The sequence below is a fragment of the Bidens hawaiensis genome, unplaced genomic scaffold (genome assembly GCF_021521415.1).
Source record: "Bidens hawaiensis isolate Kalapana, Puna unplaced genomic scaffold, B.hawaiensis_p1.1 tig00001920_1, whole genome shotgun sequence".
In the NCBI taxonomy this organism is placed as follows: Eukaryota; Viridiplantae; Streptophyta; class Magnoliopsida; order Asterales; family Asteraceae; genus Bidens; species Bidens hawaiensis.
In genome coordinates this window covers 1,125,316-1,147,344 of record NW_027491107.1, presented here as the reverse complement: position 1 = coordinate 1,147,344, position 22,029 = coordinate 1,125,316, and the positions used below count along the sequence as shown (strand labels likewise).

The 22,029-nt window shown below is 37.3% G+C and overlaps 2 pseudogenes across 2 annotated transcripts in view; one reads left to right on the top strand and one right to left on the bottom strand.

The window, feature by feature from the left end:
* Nucleotides 1-531: 531 nt before the first annotated feature.
* Nucleotides 532-22,029, top strand: part of LOC143599672 (glutamate receptor 3.6-like) — a 38,281-nt pseudogene continuing 16,783 nt past the window's right edge. Inside the window, exons 1-8 of the transcript XR_013147333.1 lie at nucleotides 532-645; nucleotides 749-861; nucleotides 939-1,149; nucleotides 1,237-2,569; nucleotides 2,660-2,937; nucleotides 3,158-3,189; nucleotides 3,742-4,148; nucleotides 4,685-5,178. The product of XR_013147333.1 is annotated as a glutamate receptor 3.6-like (transcript). The remainder of the gene's footprint in view (nucleotides 646-748; nucleotides 862-938; nucleotides 1,150-1,236; nucleotides 2,570-2,659; nucleotides 2,938-3,157; nucleotides 3,190-3,741; nucleotides 4,149-4,684; nucleotides 5,179-22,029) is intronic.
* On the bottom strand, nucleotides 6,297-13,640 carry LOC143599663 (uncharacterized; annotated as a pseudogene). Its single transcript, XR_013147332.1, has 9 exons — nucleotides 13,210-13,640; nucleotides 13,057-13,121; nucleotides 12,842-12,956; nucleotides 12,632-12,755; nucleotides 12,145-12,225; nucleotides 11,545-11,877; nucleotides 9,853-10,013; nucleotides 8,943-9,775; nucleotides 6,297-8,167 (listed from the first exon to the last, which is right to left on the bottom strand). The product of XR_013147332.1 is annotated as an uncharacterized LOC143599663 (transcript).

Below are 22,029 nucleotides of genomic sequence, written 5' to 3'. Positions count from 1 at the left end.
TAACGACCAACTAAGTAACGCCGGGTATTCCGTACGCGGCCCCCATTGGCTAAAGGTAGCCCGAGCCGGCCACTAGTTCGGACGGACGAAGCCACTAGCGGTCCACCTATTGAGGGATTCACCGGATAAAACCCGACCCCCACGCCCGCCAAATGGCACGACAGCGAGGAGCCGATAAAACCGGGTGAGATCAGGACTCGAACTATGACAAGCCATGATCATCCCTCATATCTCCAATATAAATTGATGGTAGTGAGGTTTGAACCCCTACCTCTCACTAGTAAAGTGAGTGCTCTACCATTGAGCCACAACTAATTTATCTAAAAAAGCTTGAAGCTACTCTAACCAAAACAAAGCTTTTTTAATAAATATGAGTTTTTTTTAAAAACTTAAAGATTGAATCTTTTAAAAAAGCTCATTGCTAAACATAGTCTGCTCATCGTCAAAATCTAAAAATAATACATACCCACTTGAGATCGAATTCAAACCTAAACCTGAGAGCCTTGCCTTCGAATCTCTCCTTCTCAACTTTTGTTTATGGTTGCCCTTTTTCCCTATGCGCTGACTAGGCTGATGGGTTTTAAATACTTTGATCTTCATCATTTGAAGTTGATCACAAGGTGTTTGACTTTATTACTCAACCAGGTTTTCCTATAACTACACCCACTTATTTAATTTATTCAAATAAATATTTGACTGTATTCAACTCCAACGGCTTTCACCCTCCTCATCATTTTTTGAAATTTAGGTTCTGATTAGGGTTTTAAAGACATGAATACACTTTGGGGGTTGTTGCTTTTCATAGCTTTCTTCAATGGATGTTTCATTAACCACCGGACTTATGCAGCACCACAATCTCAGGTTAAAAAAGTTTTATCTTTTTATCAATTATTATTTTATTTTTCTGATCATAGACTTATAGTGAAACTCAGTTTCAGATTACAAGAAATGCCAGTATACCTTCAAGACCGGATGTAGTAAATATCGGATCCATTTTGACCCTCGATTCGATCATTGGGAAGGTTGCCAAGATCGGTTTAGAGGCTGCTATAGAAAATGTGAACAATGATCCAACTATTCTTAATGCCACCAAACTCAAACTGACCATTCATGACTCCAACTTTAGTGGCTTTCTCAGTATTATGGAAGGTATATTAATATATGTCTTACTTTTAAACAGTTGCTTATATATTGTATTATGTATTACTCATCAAATTATGATCTGCTTTGCAACAGCTTTACAATTCATGGAGACTGAAAGTGTGGCGTTAATCGGACCCCAAACATCGGTCTTAGCTCACATGATCTCTCATGTTGTGGACAAGCTTCAAGTCCCACTACTATCGTTCACAGCACCCACGTTATCCTCGCATCAATACCCGTTCTTTGTCAGAACAACTCACAGTGATGCTTTCCAAATGGCTGCAATAGTCGACATAGTGGGATATTATGAGTGGAAGCAACTTGTTGCCATTTACATAGACGATGATCATGGTAGGAATGGAATAACTTCGTTAGCAGACCAATTATCTGCTAAAAGGTGTAAGATTTCCCATAAAGCCCCTATCAAACCCGAAGCAACACGTGCAGACATAAGAGATGCATTGCTTCAAGTTGCTTTGATGGAATCTAGGGTTATTGTTGTTCATACTTATGCTAAATGGGGCTTAGATATACTTAAAGCTGCTAAGGATCTTCACATGATGGATAATGGGTATGTTTGGATCACAACAGATTGGCTCTCTACTATTATAGATATTCATATAAACTCGTTGGCAAACCCTACAAAGTTCTTTTCTGCAATGCAAGGAGTTATTACACTTAGATCTTATATAAAAGATTCACAACTTAAAACCAAGTTTGCAAACGAGTGGGCAAACATGACCACGTTGGGTTTGAGTACATATTCTTTATACGCGTACGATACCATTTGGTTGCTTGCTCGTGCCCTTGACAGCTTCTTTAATCAAAATGGAAGCATTTCCTTTTCAAAAGATCCTGAATTGAAGGATTCACATTCAGGGGGCGGATTCTTGAATCTTGATTCGTTAAGAATCTTTAACGAAGGGAAGTTGTTGCTTAACAACATCTTACAGGTCAAAATGAATGGAATCGCGGGTCCAATCGAGTTCACTTCTGATAAAAATCTGATTTTTCCCGCTTTTGAAGTTATTAATGTGATTGGTACCGGGTTTAGAAGAGTCGGGTATTGGTCAAACTCATCACGACTCTCAACTACCCGTCCCGACACAGTCCCGAACCGAACCAGAACCGGTTCATCTGAGCTGTTGCGTAGTGTAATATGGCCTGGTGAAACGGTTATAAAGCCACGCGGATGGGTTTTTCCACATAATGGAAATCAGTTGAAAGTTGGTGTTCCAAAACAAGTTAGTTTTAGTGAGTTTGTTGAAGAAGTTAAGGGAACTGATATGTACAAAGGATACTGCATTGATGTGTTTACTTCTGCAATAAACCTGTTACCGTATGCGGTCCCGTATAAGTTCTATTCATATGGAGATGGCTATCATGACCCAAACATTACCCATCTTGTGAGCTAATAAGTGCTGGTGTGTACATAACCCAAGTTGACCCATTTACCCCTCTGATTCCTTTCAATTAAAGCTGTTAAATATGTGGATTTTTTCATTAATTACTGTAGGTCTATGATGCTGTTGTGGGAGATGTTGCCATCATTACTAACCGGACACAAATGGCTGATTTTACCCAGCCGTATACGGAGTCCGGGCTCGTTGTGGTGGCACCGGTGAGGAGGCTAAACTCTGGAATATGGGCTTTTCTCAGGCCTTTTAGTGCAAAATTGTGGTGTGTTACTGGGGTCTTTTTTTTTATTGTGGGAGCGATTGTTTGGATTCTAGAACATCGTATAAACGATGAGTTTCGTGGCCCGCCTATGCAGCAAATCATCACAACTCTATGGTAATTGTGTATGATATTCAATATGATGCCTAGTATTAAAGGTGACAAAATGGGTGGGTCTGAACATGCAGATTTGGGTGACTTTTGACCCTGTTTGACTCTTTAGAGAGAGAAATGATGACTAACCATAACCTCATTATAGATAAACGGGTCAAAATTGGCATGTATTCTACATAGTATGTTACTTTGTCACTAACGGTTTGTACTTTGTTCTTGGCAGGTTTAGCTTTTCGACCTTATATTTCTCTCATAGTAAGTTACTCTTTACGATCTTCGGTTGGTGGGTTGGATGGTTGAATCATTAAATAGGAACATGACCCATATATTATTCATGTCAAATGCATCAACCGTAACTCGAACACACTTAAAATCATGTAGCCCCCCGTTTAGCCCATTTATTCAAATGAGTCAAACAGGCTGTAATCAAGTTGTGGACAGGTTAAACGGGTGGGAGGGTTGTAATAAATGGTTAAACGGGTTAGCAGGTCGACCATTTCATGTATCTGAACATGGCCATTTAACACCCACTTATCTTAATGAATCGAATGGGTTGTAATAAAGTTGTAGATGTGTTAAACGTGTTAGCAGGTCGACCAGTTCAATTACACGGGTTAATCTGGTCAACCTGAACACGACCCGGTTATAAGTGGGTTTTGATCATCATAATCATATTGGTTTTGATTGGATGCAGAAGCCATGTTGACTTTGAAAATCAAAGAATCGTGAGAGTGCTTGCATGAATTTACTTTAAGTTAATGCTTTACTTATATACTGTATGATATTAGTTATCCATGGTTAATGCAGAACAGAACATGATGAGCACTCTTGGTCGACTCGTACTAATCATGTGGTTATTCGTGGTCCTAATAATCGCGTCCAGTTACACTGCAAGCCTCACATCAATCTTGACTGTACAGAAGCTTTCTTCGCCTATTGAAGGGATTAATAGTTTAATGTTAAACAAAGATCCCATTGGCTACCAACAAAGTTCTTTTGTGAGAAACTATCTGGTTGAAGAACTTGGCATTTCTGAAAGTAGACTTGTTCCTCTTAACTTGCCAGAAGACTATGAAAAAGCCTTGAATGATGGTCCCAATAATGGCGGTGTTGCTGCGGTTGTTGATGAACGACCGTACATTGAACTGTTTTTATCCACCCGCTGCCAGTTCAGCATTGTCGGTCCAGAATTTACCAAAAATGGATGGGGATTTGTAAGTGAAAATATCGTCTGACTAGGGGCTTGTACGTAACCGAAATAACCAAACCCAATATAAAAACCAATGGTTTGGGTTTCTGTTTAAAAAGCGATTTTTGGTTCAGTTTTGGCCATGCTATTCACCAAAAACCGTATGGATTGGAACCGGGAAAACCGATTTTAAGTAGTTTATAAGAAATTAATAAATGTTTGTCCAAAAGTTTTAGATCGAAATGTGTACTAATCAATTAATCACTGATTAACAAAAAAAACTTGGCCCAAAGTTACAGGCCCGAATTCATTATTTTGGGGTTTTTTTGGGACCAAAATTTTCAATCCCAAATGGTAAAACCGGAACCGAACCGTACCCATTGTGAAACCCAAAAACCGAAAAGACATAACTGAACAGTTTTCAAAAACCCAAAACAACACTTTTCGGTTTTGGGCTAAGACTTCATGTTGGCATTCAAGTGATAATTATTTTGTTTTTGACTTGATGTCTTTAGTCAAAGTTAGTGAGCTTAACTTTCGTTAAACATTGATTTCTTCTAGGCTTTTCCTCGGGACTCTCAACTTGCAGTAGATATATCAACCGCCATCCTTAAACTGTCAGAAAACGGTGTGTTACAAAGGATCCACGACAAGTGGCTAATGCGAAGTGCTTGTAGTTCACAAGGAGCAAAGTATGCAGTTGACCGGCTTGAGCTTAAGAGCTTCAAAGGCCTGTTTTTGATATGTGGGTTAGCTTGTTTTATTGCTTTTCTGGTATACTTGGGGCTCATTATACACCAGTATGCTAAACACAAACCCGATCTTCTTGAGCCATCTACACCGAGCCCCAAATCAAGGCGTCTTAGAACCTTCATTTCGTTTGTTGATGAAAAACATGAGTCGGTTAAAGCTCGGTCCCAGAGAAGGCTTAAAGAAGCTATGTCACGTGCAAGTGTTAATGGAAATGATTTATCAGTTAGCGGATTTAGAAGCACACGGAGAGTGTCGGTTGCAGACACTCCAGAATGGTCACCAGATGGAGGCGGTTCCTAGTTGTGCCCATGAGAAACATGAAGATTGATGTATACATGAAAGATTAGATACAACTTTCATACATGTACATATGTTAAACTGAAAGGGGTTGCAGGGTATTGTATATAAGATAAACCTGCCTGTTTGTTTCAAGCACAATAATCATTTAGTATTTTAAAGACCCAAATAAAAACAATACTCAATTGTAAGTATAAGTCACCCATTCTGATGATATGAAAACTTATAACATGAGTTAAATGTCACTTAAAACTATTCGCATGCTCATATTTCAATCTTCCAAAAACTCATCACTTAAAGTGATCATAACAGAATTGCGTAAACGTCAATGCTGATATCCAGTGCCACAGATTGACTGCAAATGATACTATCTCAAAACCAAGGAGTTTATGTTGAAAAAGGATCAGTGGTCAATATGAATGCATCGATCATCCATGGTGCATGCAAGTATTGGGGTTCAAGTAAAACCAGACGATCATGTTTGACACCATGGAACATGCGTTCATTGAGGACTGTCCAATCACTTGACGCGATTTCAAGATGAAATCAATACTAAGAATCCAAACAACAGTATGAAGGCATATATTTTGTCAAAACCGAAAATTATAGAAGACTAATAATAACATCACTCTTTAATTTATTCATAAAAAGTCACATGATTTTGTTAAATTTAAGTTTTTCTTATAAAGGAGTCGATATTCAAAACAAATTATTAACAAAATTAGTCAAAAGGTTCTTTAAATCATTAAATGGACAAGTGGTGGTTCCATTTGAAAAGCACTTTTGAGCAAATGTGCTTCACTCTTAGTTGGTCAACGGTGTGCCAAATCTTTGGCATCTCTCCCACTACTTATTTTCCTTCCAACACTCCAGTCTTCCACTCATCTTTTATACTTGAAAAACAACACATAATAATACAATAAATCTTTTCTTGAGTGGTTATTTGAAAACATAATCAAATAACCATCTCAATGTTAAAAGCAAAGCAAGAGAAGAGAAAGTTGGTTACATTTTATAATTTCATTACAACATGATTTTCTTAAAAACATGATTTTATTCAAAGACTTTTGAACAGAAAACTCAAAAATACATTATTTTATTCAAAGGCTTTTGAACCAAAACTTCAGTTGGCAAGCTTCATGCTTACAATTCTCTTTTCTAAAACATCAACCAACTAACAATAATCTATCAATCCATTTAGCATTTCTTGTTAATGTTTTGAATGTTTTTTTGCATAGAACATAACAATAAAAAATACATACCCAATTTGATATTTAAAATTTGTATAAACCAACCAAGTTCCATTATTAGAAACAAATGAGGTTTTGGATACAAAGCCAACCTCCACGAAGCCTAAAAAGCTACATTCACATAATCATGGCTAATTGCAAAATTGAGTTAAACAAATATATAGTGTACTTACAAGCCAAACCATGAACACTAACAACCCGGCCACACAAATCCCGAGCAGCTACTTGTGAATTCAGCAGTATGTAAAAATAACTAAGTTCAAGAACTAGCATCAAGCAGGAATCTGTTGAGGAACCTGGTCAGCTGGATTGGACTTCTTCTCGGGCTCAGATAACTGAAATTGCGGTTTTGAAGAGAAGATAAAAATAGTATATGCAGCAGTTGTCGGTTGAAATCCAGCTGAATACCGAACAGAGGTAATTGTAACCCTTGGAAGCTGTAGAGAACCTGAACTTAGGGGCACGAGCTTATAACCTAGAATATATTCTGATAATGGTAGAACAAAAGTCGTGTTGTTGTGGGACCCAGACAACACGAAGCTTTGTGAATCTGATAACGAGAACTTAACCTCTTGCAGCAGTTTTGTTTGGTTCTTAACCCGAGCAAAGTATGTGAACGGTTCACCAAGAACCCCGTGAGGTGGACACTCCATAGTAATTATTAATGGAGGAAATTCTAGGTTCACATCAGGTAAGCTTTGTTTTGTAACAACCTCTTTCGATGATTCGTTATCCCGTCTCCATCTTAAACACACGCTTCCCAAGTTAAGTTTTGAAACGTTTAACTCAGGTTTCACGGTAAAAACTTTCTTGAATTCTTCCCCTAGGACGAGAAGCGTGGGATCGGTGTCAATTCCTGAGAGTATTGTGCACGTGGTTTTAGCTTTGTTTTTAGAAGTAGCATCGTCATCGGTTACAGACATGGAAAGTAATCTCAACGGGACCTCGGTGCAGTTAGTCGCATTAACAACAAGTATGCTCGTTTCGTTGACCGGAAGTGATCCTGTTTGACCAGATTCGGGAGCACGTTTAAGCCTCGAGAGCAACAACGGGTCCCGCCGGAAGGGTAGCATAAGGCGGTGGCTAATAACAACCGGGGTTTTTCCTTCAATTTGCAGGCTTTTATGAATATAAATTTTAGGGGCCCCACTGCTTGGAGAATACCCGAGTGACACGTATAGCATGATCGGTTTAGGATGATGCCATTGGATCTCCAGATTGCATGACCACGAATCACCGACGTTTAGAAACGGGACCGAAACCAATCCAAATGACTGTTGAACTTTCCTGATATTATCATCACTGTTATTATCTTGGGTGGGATCACATAATACGCCAAGAAGCTCAACATGAAGATTATCAGAAGACGATGAATGTTCAGCCTCTCGTGGACTGAGCAAACCAACACCTCGGGTGTCAACCAGATTGATTTTTAACTCACCCGACTCAACCGAATGGCCCTTGGAGGTCAGAGTCACGGGTAACAAGAAGTTTTCTCCAACTAAAGCGGGCCCGGTTGACTCTAATTTAAGGTCAACTTGTGGATCCGGTTCTTCGACTTGGGTAACCTTCATACCCGAGAACGCAATAGCAGGATCCTTGGTTGGGGAAGCTTCAAAACGCTCCTCATTTTTCCACATAGGTAAATCATTCATATTTGCAGGACTTTCAGCACCACAACATATGCTAAAGTGGGGGCCGATTCGAGCAATTACATATGTGCATTCCAGTTTTCCACTATTTACTGCACCATCAAATATAACACTCAGTTAACAAAACAAAACAATTTTGACCCATTTTCAAAAGTAGGGATTGGTTTGGGTCTAATTTTGGCTCAAACCGAACCAACACCCGAAATTTTGATTTTTGGGTTTTTGTAAACCATTCAGTATCGTGTTTTTCGGTTGGGGTTTGACTTGGTTTCAGCATTTCCGGTTTTGACATTTAAACTTGAAAATAATAAGGCCCCAAAATATATATGGCCAAAATAATGAATTTTGGGCCAAAAATAAATATGGCTTCAAAAATAATGAATTTTGGCCAATATTATCTTTAAAAATTAATAACTAATGATTATTATAAATTTTGCTAGAAAATTTGGGGTTGCACGATTTAACTTTTTTACGGCAAAATTATTTTACTTTCCAGGACTCGAACCAAGGGTCTTTGGGTGCTAAAGAGACTTTGTCTCTGCCACTGGGCCACCGCTTATGACTACACTACTTGCTAAATTCTTATAAATTACTTCAAATAAAAATAAAAAACGAAAATCTTTAAATTCGCTTGGATTCAGTTTTTATTACACTAAGGGAACATAAAACTTAATCATTGGTTTTTGTTTCGGTTTGTTTTTTTTTTTTGGTTTTATGCACACCAATTGAAGTAAACTTTAGATGAATTTTCAACCCATCTCACGTTCCCCTTTTAGCAATTTTGACCCATTTTTATAAGTAAACGGGTCAAAATTGACACCTGTAATAAACTCTTAGACTGGGTGAACTGAAGTGCCTATGTCATACCTGACTTGATATCATACGTTAATCGAAGCCATTTGTTTGTAAAAAGTTGAATCACAGGAACAGTCTCGACTCTGCGATCAGGATGGATATTGGAGATTGATGACGACTCGCGCCTTTGAGCATTCACAATTATAAAATTGCACTCAGATTGATTAAACTGGATCTCTAACTGATCTATTTCAACCGGAGATGGCAGTTGTGATAAAAGTGACAATGTAATTAAAGTAGGCGCGTGTGGCTTAACAATTTGTTCATGAAAAGCTACCGATGTCAATAGAGCCACTCTGAGGGGACTCACGAGATCAATTTCAAGATGAAGCGGGTGATCACTGTCTACTTTTATACCACTTGTTTCTTCTTCTTCATTAGTTGTTTCTTCTCTAACAACTGCAAACACTTCTTTGTGTATATTTTCCACTTGTTGTAGGCTCGGGGAACCGCCAGGCCCACAATCCTTAAATTCTTGAAGACTAGAAATGGATAAAATTGGTAATGCGGCCATTTCAAGTGAATATGAGATGAAATCTTGAGCTGAACCGAGTTTTCATGAGCACTCGCGAAGATAACTGAGTACCTCCCATAGTAAAGTGACCCAACTCTCTTGTCTGTATAGACTTGCAAGTTTATCAAAATGGTGTTTCGAATTGGTATAATCGCCTGTGACGAAATATTCTTTTGCTATTAAAAGCATGCAAAAAGAAGCTGCTCTTTGAGATTTTGATTTACCGTATGCTTCATATGCTTTTTTCAGTAATGCAATGGTTTCAGTGGAGTCCCCTAATTTCTTCTTTTCAGCAATAAGAACGAAGAGGGTGTAATCTTCGTCTGTGATTCTGAAAGAACATCAAAAGAATAATATGTAAAATATTTAAAATAAATAATATAATCAATAGAAAACTTTTTTACATACAGTTGCATAACAGATGTCTCCCCGAGGTCAAGTAGTCGAGCAAATTGACCCACGTAAAGAGAAGGCACAATAGAATCAGAACTGTCATCAGTCTCGGCTGGCATCATGGAAACATCACTTTCTACACACTTCTTTTTCTCCCTTAAAAATTGAGCAGCAAGCTGTGTCAAGGAAACATGTAATAGATTATGTTGGTGTCCTAGTGAAATAATAGTCTAATACAATCATGTTTAAGCATGCAACCCATTTTGAGCTGACCCCATTCTAACCCGTAACTGCCAACCCGACCCATTTTCCAGGCCTATTAAATATAATAATACTACTTGAACGATTGTGTGTCACTTAAAGATCAAGTTGACTATCAGAAAGGCGTATAACCAAGAAAGCACCCCTATATCCAACAAAATAAGAAGCTATCTCACTTTGGTGTCACTTGTGTTTAAACACATTATTGCAACTTCATTACAGCATGATTATAATTAGGTGAGAGAGTTACTGATATAAATGAACAATATCTAACTGTCCCTACCTTTAATCACCATATTATCTGATTAACTAATCATATTGAGCATGCACATCCAAACACCCCCTAACTCTACCGCCACAATCATCCATACCACAAAAACTAAAAGAATATTTGAGCAAACTGTGAAGCTAAATCAAGCACCACATGTGTGTGTGTATACACACACTAGCATGAATACCCGCATTACGTGACGGGATAACTTGTGTTGCATCTAATCCAGCCTGTGCAAGCCCATTATTATTATTATTATTATCATTATTATTATTATCGTGAATAATAAAATTAATGTCATTAAATATGAATTAAGGTATAGAGGAGTGCCAGCGGCCCAGCGCGATTTCCAATGAATAAAACTTATGTCATTAAATACAGATTAATAATAAGTATAAAACATAAATAAAACTTATGACATTAGATACGGATTGAATGTAGTGGGCTAGTGACTAAAAGACCATTTTACCCCTTTAAAAAGTGGTAATTACTTAAGTAAATGCTTTAAGTATTGCACTATATGAATATAAAAGGTTTTAAAACTCTTCAACTCAAGAAACTCTTAACATGCCCTTCCCAAATGCTTTATAATACAGTAAGTATAGATGTGTGTGAGTATATAATATGTGGGGGTGTGTGTATATATATATATGTGTGTGTGTGTAATATATGTATATAAATATAGACAAAGACAGAGTGGGGTTCATTAAAATACACTAAATTATGCAAGAACAAAAAGAATAAACCTAAATCATCTAATACTTTCATCAATGGTCATATTTTAAATTTTTTTCACTTCTTAAGTACAAACGTGTATGTTTTGTATATAAAAACCCATAAAACTATATATCTTTTTTTATGCGTTCAACTGTATATCTACACATGTGTAAGTAATACACATTACTTACACATGTGTAGGTTCTATATACAAATGAAATCTGTCCGGATACTATTTTATTGAATTTCAGGAGAGATTAATAAACATTACATCTCAGCCATTTTTTTTTTCTGCGTGTTTTGCAAAAAAACTGTGTCCTGCCTAGAACCATCCACTACATATGCATACCCACACCCACACCCACACCCACACCCACATATATAAGAGGTAATTTGGTGAGGAATTTCCATATTATTATGTAAATGCAAGAGCAGGATAGATGGTTTAAGCAACTTGCCTGATAATAATATGCTGGACGGAATTCCCAATCAGATGAGGTTCTATCTGCAACAGTTAATGCAGAAGAAGAAATGGTTGCACTAGTAGTTTCAAGCAGCTCAGCAAATACGAAGAACTGCCTGCTCAGCCAATCCCAATGAAGAAAACTCACTTGTGTAGGGCCTGTAAGCTTCTTATAAAAAGCATTATGCTGACGAAACCATTTAATTGCATCTACAACCTTCCCACCATGTAAAAGTAATGTTGATATCTTGAAGTGGAATTGCTCTGCAACCATCTTAATCTCAACCAACCGTTGGATCGCTGGCAATCTAGTAGATGTCCCAATCATCTGTATTTAAAATTAGATTGTTAACGTACCCAAATCTTTAATTTGTTACTCGGGCATGTTTGCATGTGCATTTTAATATATTAATGCGACTTGAGAGTGAATAATCAATTTGAATTGTCTGGGTAAAAAGTGAACCAGAAGTTGTTGTAGAAAACTATCCCTAGCTTTAAAAAAACTAATGTATCTGATACTGATTCAAATCTCATGATAATCACTTTCTAAATGCACATCCAAATACCCCGTAATTCAATCTTTTGGAAAGAGAACCTCTCGCAGTGCATGATAGCCATCCTCGTACATCCTTAAAGCTTCAACCCAGTCGCTCCTGAATTCTGCTTATATAGCAACCTACAAGTTGAATTCAGATAATATTATCATAGAGAACAAACTTTCTGGTATTACTTTGATTTATGACTAGTTTTTCATTAAATGTTACAAAATGTACACCTAATCTGCAGACCCCGTTACACAGGTTTTCAGCATTTTAACCCTCGAAAACCAAACCTCCCCTTCATCTGTGAATAGATGGTTACATATGCATCACATTCACAGATATGTGCATGCAATCTTTATTTACAGGGGGTATATATAAAAAATAATCTTGCCAACACTAAATCTTTAGGATCAAATTAGAGTTTTTCCTAGCAGTTTCAAACCACTGATGCTCTATAACTTTCTGCATCAACTATGCCTGATAAACAAGCAGCTGATACTTTAAAAAACATCTATACGGAACTTGCAGCTGTTTTCTTACTTTAAAGCAGTAGTGGACATTAAACTCAATAAAACCATAATTCTTTTTTTCAAGTCTTGTTTTAACTCTTCTTCCTTCATCTCTGTAAAAGGTAAGAGCTAGCTCTGCAAATATGTTTCCTAGCCTACATTTGACAAAAGTAATAGTAAATACAACAATCTATGACAAGTAACCGTGAGTCATGACACTCATACAGAAATAACGGCATGCCTGTTCAGAGATAGGTTCAGTTCAGATGCATCATCTGGAATAAATGTAATAACATGTTTTGCATCTACTTCAGCACGCTTGCGCAGAGCAACCATGCGTTCTTCCGTTATAGAATCTGCACCAAAAATCGGAGAGTAATATAATATATCGAGATATAATCAATATCCGTCCTTGAGTTAAATGAAGCATAGGCATAGGAAAAGGCAGTTAGTTACCTTTGGAATTAAACCGGACAACGACAACCACTACGAGTTTGATATTCCTCCCTTTAATCACTGTTCTGTGACACATAACATGAATAATAAATTAATTAAAGCATAGAGCACAAAAGAGGTAATATTTGATTTCAGATAGTGAAATTGGCATACTTGAGGGCATCTAGATCATTGCAGACCTGCTGCCAGAGGGCGGGATCACCGGAGAGTTGATAACAGGGCAGCAACAACAGCGGGAACCCTAGTCCGATGCTTCAAGAGCCAGTCTCGTTTGATAATGCCGGTAGAGGTGTAAGCAGAGGGCAATTGATTAGTGTCGGTATCCTTGGGGGTTTTGTCAATGAGGGAGATCTTGGAGAAATCAGGTAATGCGAGTGTGTTGATGGGCGGTTGTTCGGAATGGAGGTGAGTTGAGATCGTGGCGTGGAGGTCTTGGTGGCCCACGATGCAGACTAGTGTCACCGGTGGTGTACGGAGTTCTTCCGGGTAATATTCCATGATTGGATTAGAAGAATTAGGGTTTTGAATGTGGCCGGAGGTGGAAGGTGATCGGTGATGGTCGCCGGAATAGCCGATCTGTTTTGTTTTGTCTGATGGAATGAATGAAGGGAGTTTCGGTGATGGCCTTATGAATTTTAATTCATGATGAAGGCAAAATAAAAGGGTTTTGAAAAGTCATGAATCTCTAACTTATTAACTTAATCGGTTTGATTTACCTATTACACCCCTCTAACCCTCAAAACTCATTACACTCTTTTAAAAAAGAGTGTCCATTTTAGTCATTTTAGCTTCCCCCAACACATAAGCTAATCCAAACATTTTTTTACAAACTTCTTTTAAAAAATTCATAAGTTTATAAGTACTTTTAACAAAAAGTCCTTTTGCACTTAAATAAGCAATCCCAAACACACCCGAATACTGGACTCTCAATGAGTTGACTCGTTACAGGGGGTGTTTGGGATTGTTTATTTTTACCGACTTATAACTTTTTGAAAAGCAATAATGTGTTGAGATTGCTTATAACGTGTGAAGAAAAAAAACTATAAGTTACTTATTAACTTGAGGAAAAGTTATAAAGAAGTAAAATAAAGAATCCCAAACACCCTCTATATTGGTTTTGTTTTTTATTATTCTCAACTATCATATGTCGTATATGTCATAGACATTTGTTACATGTTTAAATGTTATATTCCTCAGTGAAGCCCTTCCATTAGCTACCAAAGAAAGATGCAATAAGCTCAACAAGTGTACCAACAAGTTCGTGGCATGTCCGATCATTTGGAGGGTTCTCATGGACTGATGTGCTTATCGCACGAAAGAACTTCCATATATATTTTATATATATGATTATCAGGTTATGTATTTGTTCTCGTTTTAACATATATTTTTTATTTTTCATTTGTCAACTTTTCATTTGATGGTTGGATTTTATTTAGATAAGATAATTAAACATTGTCCAGTCAACTTAATTTTATCTACAGTTTTTTATTTGTCAACTTTTCACTAGATGTTTGGATTTTTATTTAAATAAAAATAATATAGCATTATTGTGACATCTGCCCCGATCCGACCCGACCCAGGTACCCGTTTCTCTGACCCGATCTCTTTCTTTTATGATTTAATATATATTTATACTTATACTTTATTTTTAATAATAATAATATACTTTTCCTTCCCGCCTCTTTCTCTCTCTTTCTTTCCGCCGTCCCGTCCCTCTTCTTCTCTCTTTCCGCCTTTTTTTCCCTTTTGTCGCCGTCCCGCCCTTAAGCCTTGTTTCCCTCTTTTTTTCTAACTCTTTGCTTGTCCTTTGGTTCTTCCCGCCTAAGGATGTCTGCAGCTCCACGCGCCAGACTCCTTACATGGAAGCCTGCGTGAAGACATCTTGTTCCTGCGATGCGTGAAGAGAACTCTTCTCGCAGCGCGCTAAGAATGAATGTTCTTCCCGCAATGCGCTAAGAATGTATGTTCTTCCCGCGATGCGCTTAGAATTCTAGTTCACGCAGCACGCTAAGGATGTGATTCTTCCCGCAGTGCGCTAAGGATTGTTGTGCCAGCCTTCGCGCTCGCGCACTCAGCCTTCTCGCGCTTAACCCTTGTATCTTCTGTTTATTCCAGCCTGTATGCTTTTGTGTTGTCTTATCTTCTGAGCTGTTGACCTAATCTATCTAATGTCTGAATAGTTACTTTCGGCGCAGCATGCGTACCAACCCCATTGGTTGGTAGAAAAAGTGACTGACATTATCTTTTGAGATCTGCTTTTCCATGCTTTAACCAGTAACTTTATCTGTCCTCTCCCATGCCTTTTTCTGAATCCTGTCAGCCTTTTTCTCTTTTTCCTTGCTGCCATATCTTTTGATATCTTTTGCTTTTGGAATCTTTTGCTTTTTGAGATCTTTTCCCCTTTTCTAGGGATTGTGTTCCCTAGGGTTTGCCTATAAATAATAGTAGTATTTTCTTAACACTTCACACACTACACTTATTATCTCTTCCTCCCTTTTGCTCTCTGCCGTTGTCCTCCTGCCGCCCCCCCTCTCTGCCTCCGTCTTCCTCCTTGTTCTTCCTGCTTTTCCGGTAATATATATTATATATAATAGTTTACTTATTAATTATGCTAACTTATAATCAAGACTTAAAACCAATCGTTAAAACAATAATCTTTAATTATAGGTTAACTTTGCTTGTTTAAGAGTTGATTCTTGCATATCTATCATCGCATCTTTATCAAGTGAGTAATCTCGTACCTAATCCCTTTTTGCTTTTAATGTTTTGGGATGTTCATGTGTTCATACAAACTTAGAGTCTTAAACTTGTTTATGAACTTTAGTCGCGCAGTATCCCATGTGTTGAGGACGTAGACTTGGCTGTTTATTTGTATGTGTGGATCATTAACCGTCTTGTCGGTCTATTCCGCAGTTTTCATGGTACCATTAGATGAACACGGGAGAACTATCGTTTATGATTTTCTCTTTTGTTTACACATGCACAGTTAGTCTTGTTTGTGAGCTCAATTGTGAGCACTGGCAGTCTTATGAATCTTAGAGTTGGTCCCGATCAGATTACACCCTTGTTGAAAACCAGACATACACATGTTGCGCGCAGATTTTATTGTTATCTATGTATTGTATTAAACTTGATTTCTCACCAACACGCAAGTGTTTGACGTTTATTTTAACACATGTTCAGGTTTGCAGTAGCTGTTTTGGAGCTTGTGGACACATAGGAAGTTTCTTTATTTTGGACCTAGATTAAAATGTATCAAGACAAGTTTTTGCTGTTCGAATATTATAATTTATGATATATTGATTTATGATGTTTTATGTTATCTTGTGTTTACCCTGCGCGTGCGCGAATGAATGTATTTATTAAATATTGACACCCAATAGTGTCACGAGTAATGAAACAATATGTGGCGCCCCGATGTATAATCCGCCTTTGGTCGGGGTGTTACAATTATACGGTCAACTTAACTTTACCTTCAATCTTCCATTTGTCTACTTTTCATTGGATGCTTAGAATTTATTTAGATAAAAAAAATGTTAAGATTTTCCGATATGAAAATCCATTATTATTCTTGTATAAATATAACATAACATTGCGATATTTTCTCATCCAACTATAACTTCCCAGTTCCATTTCTTTAAAAATGTCATATAGTGAAAGCTTATAAGGGAGTTCTGTCGGACTCGAATGAGTTTAATGCATGGAAAGAATGAGTTAATCAATTAAATCATCAACTTTGACGACATCATGATTGAATTAATACTTTTCATGACAAGCAATCAAAAGTGTTAGGGCCCATAGGATCTATGTTATGAGTGTTGTGGGTCAAAATCTCGCTTAGGATCCTAAGTATTGTTATTTTGCCGGTCGGGATCCCAGACAGTTCAATAATAAATATAGCTAGTTCTTTTACCCGCGCGTTGCGGCGTGCGGAACACTTGTTGATCTCCGAGTCAAAACTGTTTTTGGCGTTCACTCCTTTTCTTGATTCATTACTTTGATCAAGAGAATTAGCATATTCCATTGCCATTTTTTGATTTTCTTTCACACAATTCTTACAGTATGTGCATTCAGCATTAATTCATGCAAATTCAAAGTAAGAAAGCTTATATACGTTGAAACCAAATAAAATGGGCAAAACATTTGAATTCATGTATATATTATATTTTTGGTGATCAAACCTTGAAATTCATGCCAATAAATAAGTTGAAACCATACAAATTGTTAGTTGGAAGTTCCCATATTTAAGTAATGATATTAAGTGAATTACTAATCTCATATTTTGCCAAAACGTTTGCTCTAAATAGAAAAATTTACATGGTAACCTATAAATTGTCAAACTCATTATTTACTCCAATGTACAATATTGCAAATTTATAGTATATCAATAATATAGTATAAGAACACTTCTTTTGCCCATGAGACAGACTGAAACCTTGATCTTCTCTTACTGTCCCGTTAACCCACTGAAGCAACTCTTTTAAAAACAATGTGACATCGTATACTCCCGCGGGTCCGAAGGCGGCGAACCCATCTAAATGCTTTACCTGACCCGTTATAGTTCTTAATTACCATTTGTGTAGCGGTAAATCATACCTGCAGTGAAGCAAATTCTTGATTGAAAATACATGTCTGTTTCAGTTAGAAATTAAGTAAAAACAAAGCTTCAATATGTATGATTTGTTACAAACATGTATAAAAGTATTAAATAGTCTCAAAAGAATGACAAAATTCTTATCAATTTGGACGTAAGTTCCCACAATGAATCAATAGTAAATTTCCAAAACCTAATTGCATATGAACACGAAAACAAACTTGGATGGTAGGTTGCAAAAAAGTTCACATATATATGCAAACAAAAGGCAAAAAAAATCAAATAGTATAAAAAAATTATAGAAACTCAAAAGCTATAACACACCAAGAAAGCGATAAAAAAGCCGGAAAAGAATATCAACATAATGTACGTTAAAGCTCGAACGATTCCCGAACGATGAACGTTGTAATAGTTAAAGACGTCTTCGATAGTGCACGTACTTGAAACAACCTGAAGAAACACTAAGTGACCCTGTACAGATTATAGATAATCTGGGGGTTAAGTAATGTTTCCCACGGATGAGGTCTAGCTGAGAAGGCTGTTCTTCAGGAGACCTGCAAAACAAACACCGTAAGCTCGTCACTGAGAAGGGGGGGGGTTCCTCCTTGTGACCACCCTCCGGCGTGAGAATCAGACTAGGTTGCTCTGAATATAAGTGTATATTAAGAGATTGCTAGATAACTGGATAGCAGATGATCTTACCATTCCAAGATGTTGGAGTATTTATAGCCGAAGGTAGGTTTCCTAGAAGGTACAGCCGGCTGAATAGTATTCCTGTTCTACCAACAGTGGACTATACACAGGCCATACTGGTTGGTGGATAGATTACGGCCAACAGTAACTATGTCGGCTGCACTATTCCTCCAACTGTAGATTATGCACGTCCTACCTACTGTGGATTATACGCAGGCCATGCTGGTTGGTGAATAGGTTACGGCCAACAGTAACACTATTTCACCAACTGTAGGCTGCGCACGCCCTACAGTAAGGGTTGGTGAGTAGGCAGCGGCTAATAGTGACAAACAGTACTAGAGGGTGCTCTTCCTCGCACTGTTGTCGGTGAGCTGTCACCCTGTGATTGGCTCATGGGTTGTTCTGGTCAGATCGTCTGTCCTATCCATACCTTGGTAGGTATAGTACAGAAGATCTTTCAGAATCGTACAGACTGGCTCATTTAGGCGGGATTGTTCCCGCCTTGCTCATTCCTTCATGTGACTACTGAAGTATCTATTGTCTTGTGCGTGTAGCCCTGCTGTCCGCGGGTAGCCTTCCCTGATGGCTTGTATCCGCAACTGCGGGAATAGGCGGGGTACTTCATCATTGGGAGGCTTTCCCTGCGTGTACAGCTTGCGTACTGCGCGTAAGGTTCTATGAGCATGGTGGGTCCTGCGGGAGCAGATGGTCTTTGCGCAGACGTCCCTGTTTAAGGTGAGTCTTGCGGGACCAACTGGGTTCTGCTGGGACCTACCTCTTCAACCACATAATCCTAAACATAAAATTTTTGGATCTTAGATAATAGCAACAGATGGAGCCAGTAAAACAGATCATAAATGAATCGGTGTTTCAGAATAAAAACCTTTTACGACAATTATGGTGGCGTAAGTTCACTAACCACATAAGTTTTTTTTTATTTTCAAAGCAACACGGTTACACCAGTAGGGATGCAAAATAGGTTGCAAATGGCCAACAATCTCAACTAAAAATACATAAAATGCACACCGTTACCACAAACATCATAAGCAATCAAGCAAACCACCGTCACTTAAAAAATATTTCCAAACACAGGGGACATGATCAAACAACATGTATGCATACACAAATAGGCTAAATCCAAATTATCCCCAATTTTAGGGTTAGGGTTTCTATAAAAAATGCAGATGATATCAAACCCTACAATAAACCCCAAATTAAAAACAACTTCATAAGTGAAACTGATTTTCATACATACCGTTAGAAGGTATTGGTTTTCAACACATGGTTATACCATACCATAGTCGTCGTGTACGACCGCAGGTAACGAAAAGCACCGCCTCTCACCTAATTGCCACAGGTAATAAAGCATATATATATATATATATATATATATATAGAGAGAGAGAGAGAGAGAGAGACAATCAGCTTGCCGCCACTGTTGTGACGCTTACCAAGCAGCCGGAGATATCTTCATCACAATCATCGCTCAACACAATCGGAGGTGCGGTGGTTGTAGATACAAAGGAGGTGTTATGGGTACTGCTGTGGTGGTAAGGAAGAAGGCATCCACAGGAGAGGCGGTGTAACGGTCAGCCTTGGAATCTGTAAAAGTTTGCAACGTGGCAATGGTTATGAATAGTAACATTCTGTGAGACAACAGAAAGTTGTCTTTTAATATATATATATATAATTTGCAGGTATTCATTGGTGATTTGGTTAGTATTAAAAGCTCATTAAATGCGTGAATTAAACATCTGTAATGACTCTTGTAACTGTTAAGAGAAATGATCACATTAAAGACTCATTAAACAGGCGGGATCTTCGGCGTCAGTTACGATTATGATGATTACTTAATTATATGATCATCATAATGACTACGCATGACTAGCAAACCAAGTCCTCTTCAAGAAATGCGTGGAAGCTAAGCTGACCAGATCCAACGGCTAGTTCAAAGACCAAATTAATAACACTAATGGCAGCTGATATATTGCTAAATACACATGTTTTTCCTTGTATAGTTTGTATCGTATTTGATTAGTTTTCGTTTGTTTTTTTTAGAATCTGTATACCACTAACTTAATTGTGGTTTATAGGTCTCGGTACTTGAAAGAGCAAGAAACGAAGCTAAAACCGAGAACCAGAGCGTTACATAAGTGAACCGGACCTACTATCACGCAAAACGAGACAATACAGGCAAGCCACGTCACGCGCCCAACCAAGCCCACTAGGTCGCGTGACGCGGCGTGGTTATGGGTGCCATTTTAAGTTCTTGCACGGCATGTCTCGTGTTCAGCTTCCATTTGCTCTCTGCGACGCGAAGAGCCTAAAATTCCATAAAGGAATAACATCTTTCCTTTGATTCTTGGAATCATTTAGCCAAGGTTCAAATCATAGTGTTATCCCCATCCAGTTACTACAAAATTCCGTCACACGTTAATACTTTAAGGAGAGAAGTAAAAAACAAAAAATGTGGAATTCTTAAGGAATTTACCAAATTAAAACCACATCTCGGGTTTTTAAAATTAATATTGAGAGTGAGGCACAGCCTCGGAGTTGTGTGTGCTTTGTGTACAATAAGAAGAATAAAAAAGTTAATTAATTCTAAGTTATGAACAAAATTTAAACAATTAGGACATAAGTATAGGGTCGTTGAGCATGCTACTAGGTCATTACGTCTAATGGTCTATCTTATAGCATTCGGCTCTGACCAATCTGTCACACCCCAACCTACGACGGAACATGTATGGGCGCAACTAAGATTTCTCATAGCTCAAAGACACTAATATATAAAATGACAATAGCTAATTATTTTCTTAAATATCAAAGTACACAAGATGTTCAAATAAAAAAATAATACAAAAAGGTGATTACATCAAACAAACTAAACATGTGTCTTGCTTGCATTAAAATATCCTAACGTCCAAATCTAAATGCTTCAACTTCAAATTATCATAAAAATAATATAGTTTATCAACAACACATGTTGAGTAGACAACACAATTTGATATTTTAATAATAGATAAACAAAATAAATAAACCATTCCCTTGTGATAGGATACATACAGGCTGATTTTAAAAACAAACAGAGAATTACGATTTTAAAACAATATTCACATCAATCAAACCGAACAATTCCATAATAAAGACACAAACTTAATACTACTTTATATGCAAAAGTTATGTTAACTAATCTAACATTTAATTCCCATGAGAGAACCCACGACCCTCCCTAAGTTTCATGTTGTATTTCAAAGTTTGACCTTGAACCTGAGATCAGAGTTTACCCGCAAGGCTCGAGAAAACCTTAACATCCTATGCTTGTCTAGCTGAAATTTAATTCACCAATGGTTAAAGCTTAAGTGTGACATAAATATCTACCTATACTATTAAAGCAATAGAATTTTTGAACACATGGTCTCTTCTTATTGGTCCAACCCTATTGCTTTCATATATAACAATCACTTCTTTGATTTTCTTCATAATTAAATAATTCAAAAAGAAAATAAAATATCAAGTTTTCCTAGATTTTTTTCATATTTAAATAATTCTAAATTCATATTGAATGCCAACTTATATCATATGACAATTAGATATATTTTTAAATAATAGTCAATACAATAACTATCTTTAAATCATAGTCAATGCATAAACTATCTTTAAATACACTATCTTTAATATGTTTGTTA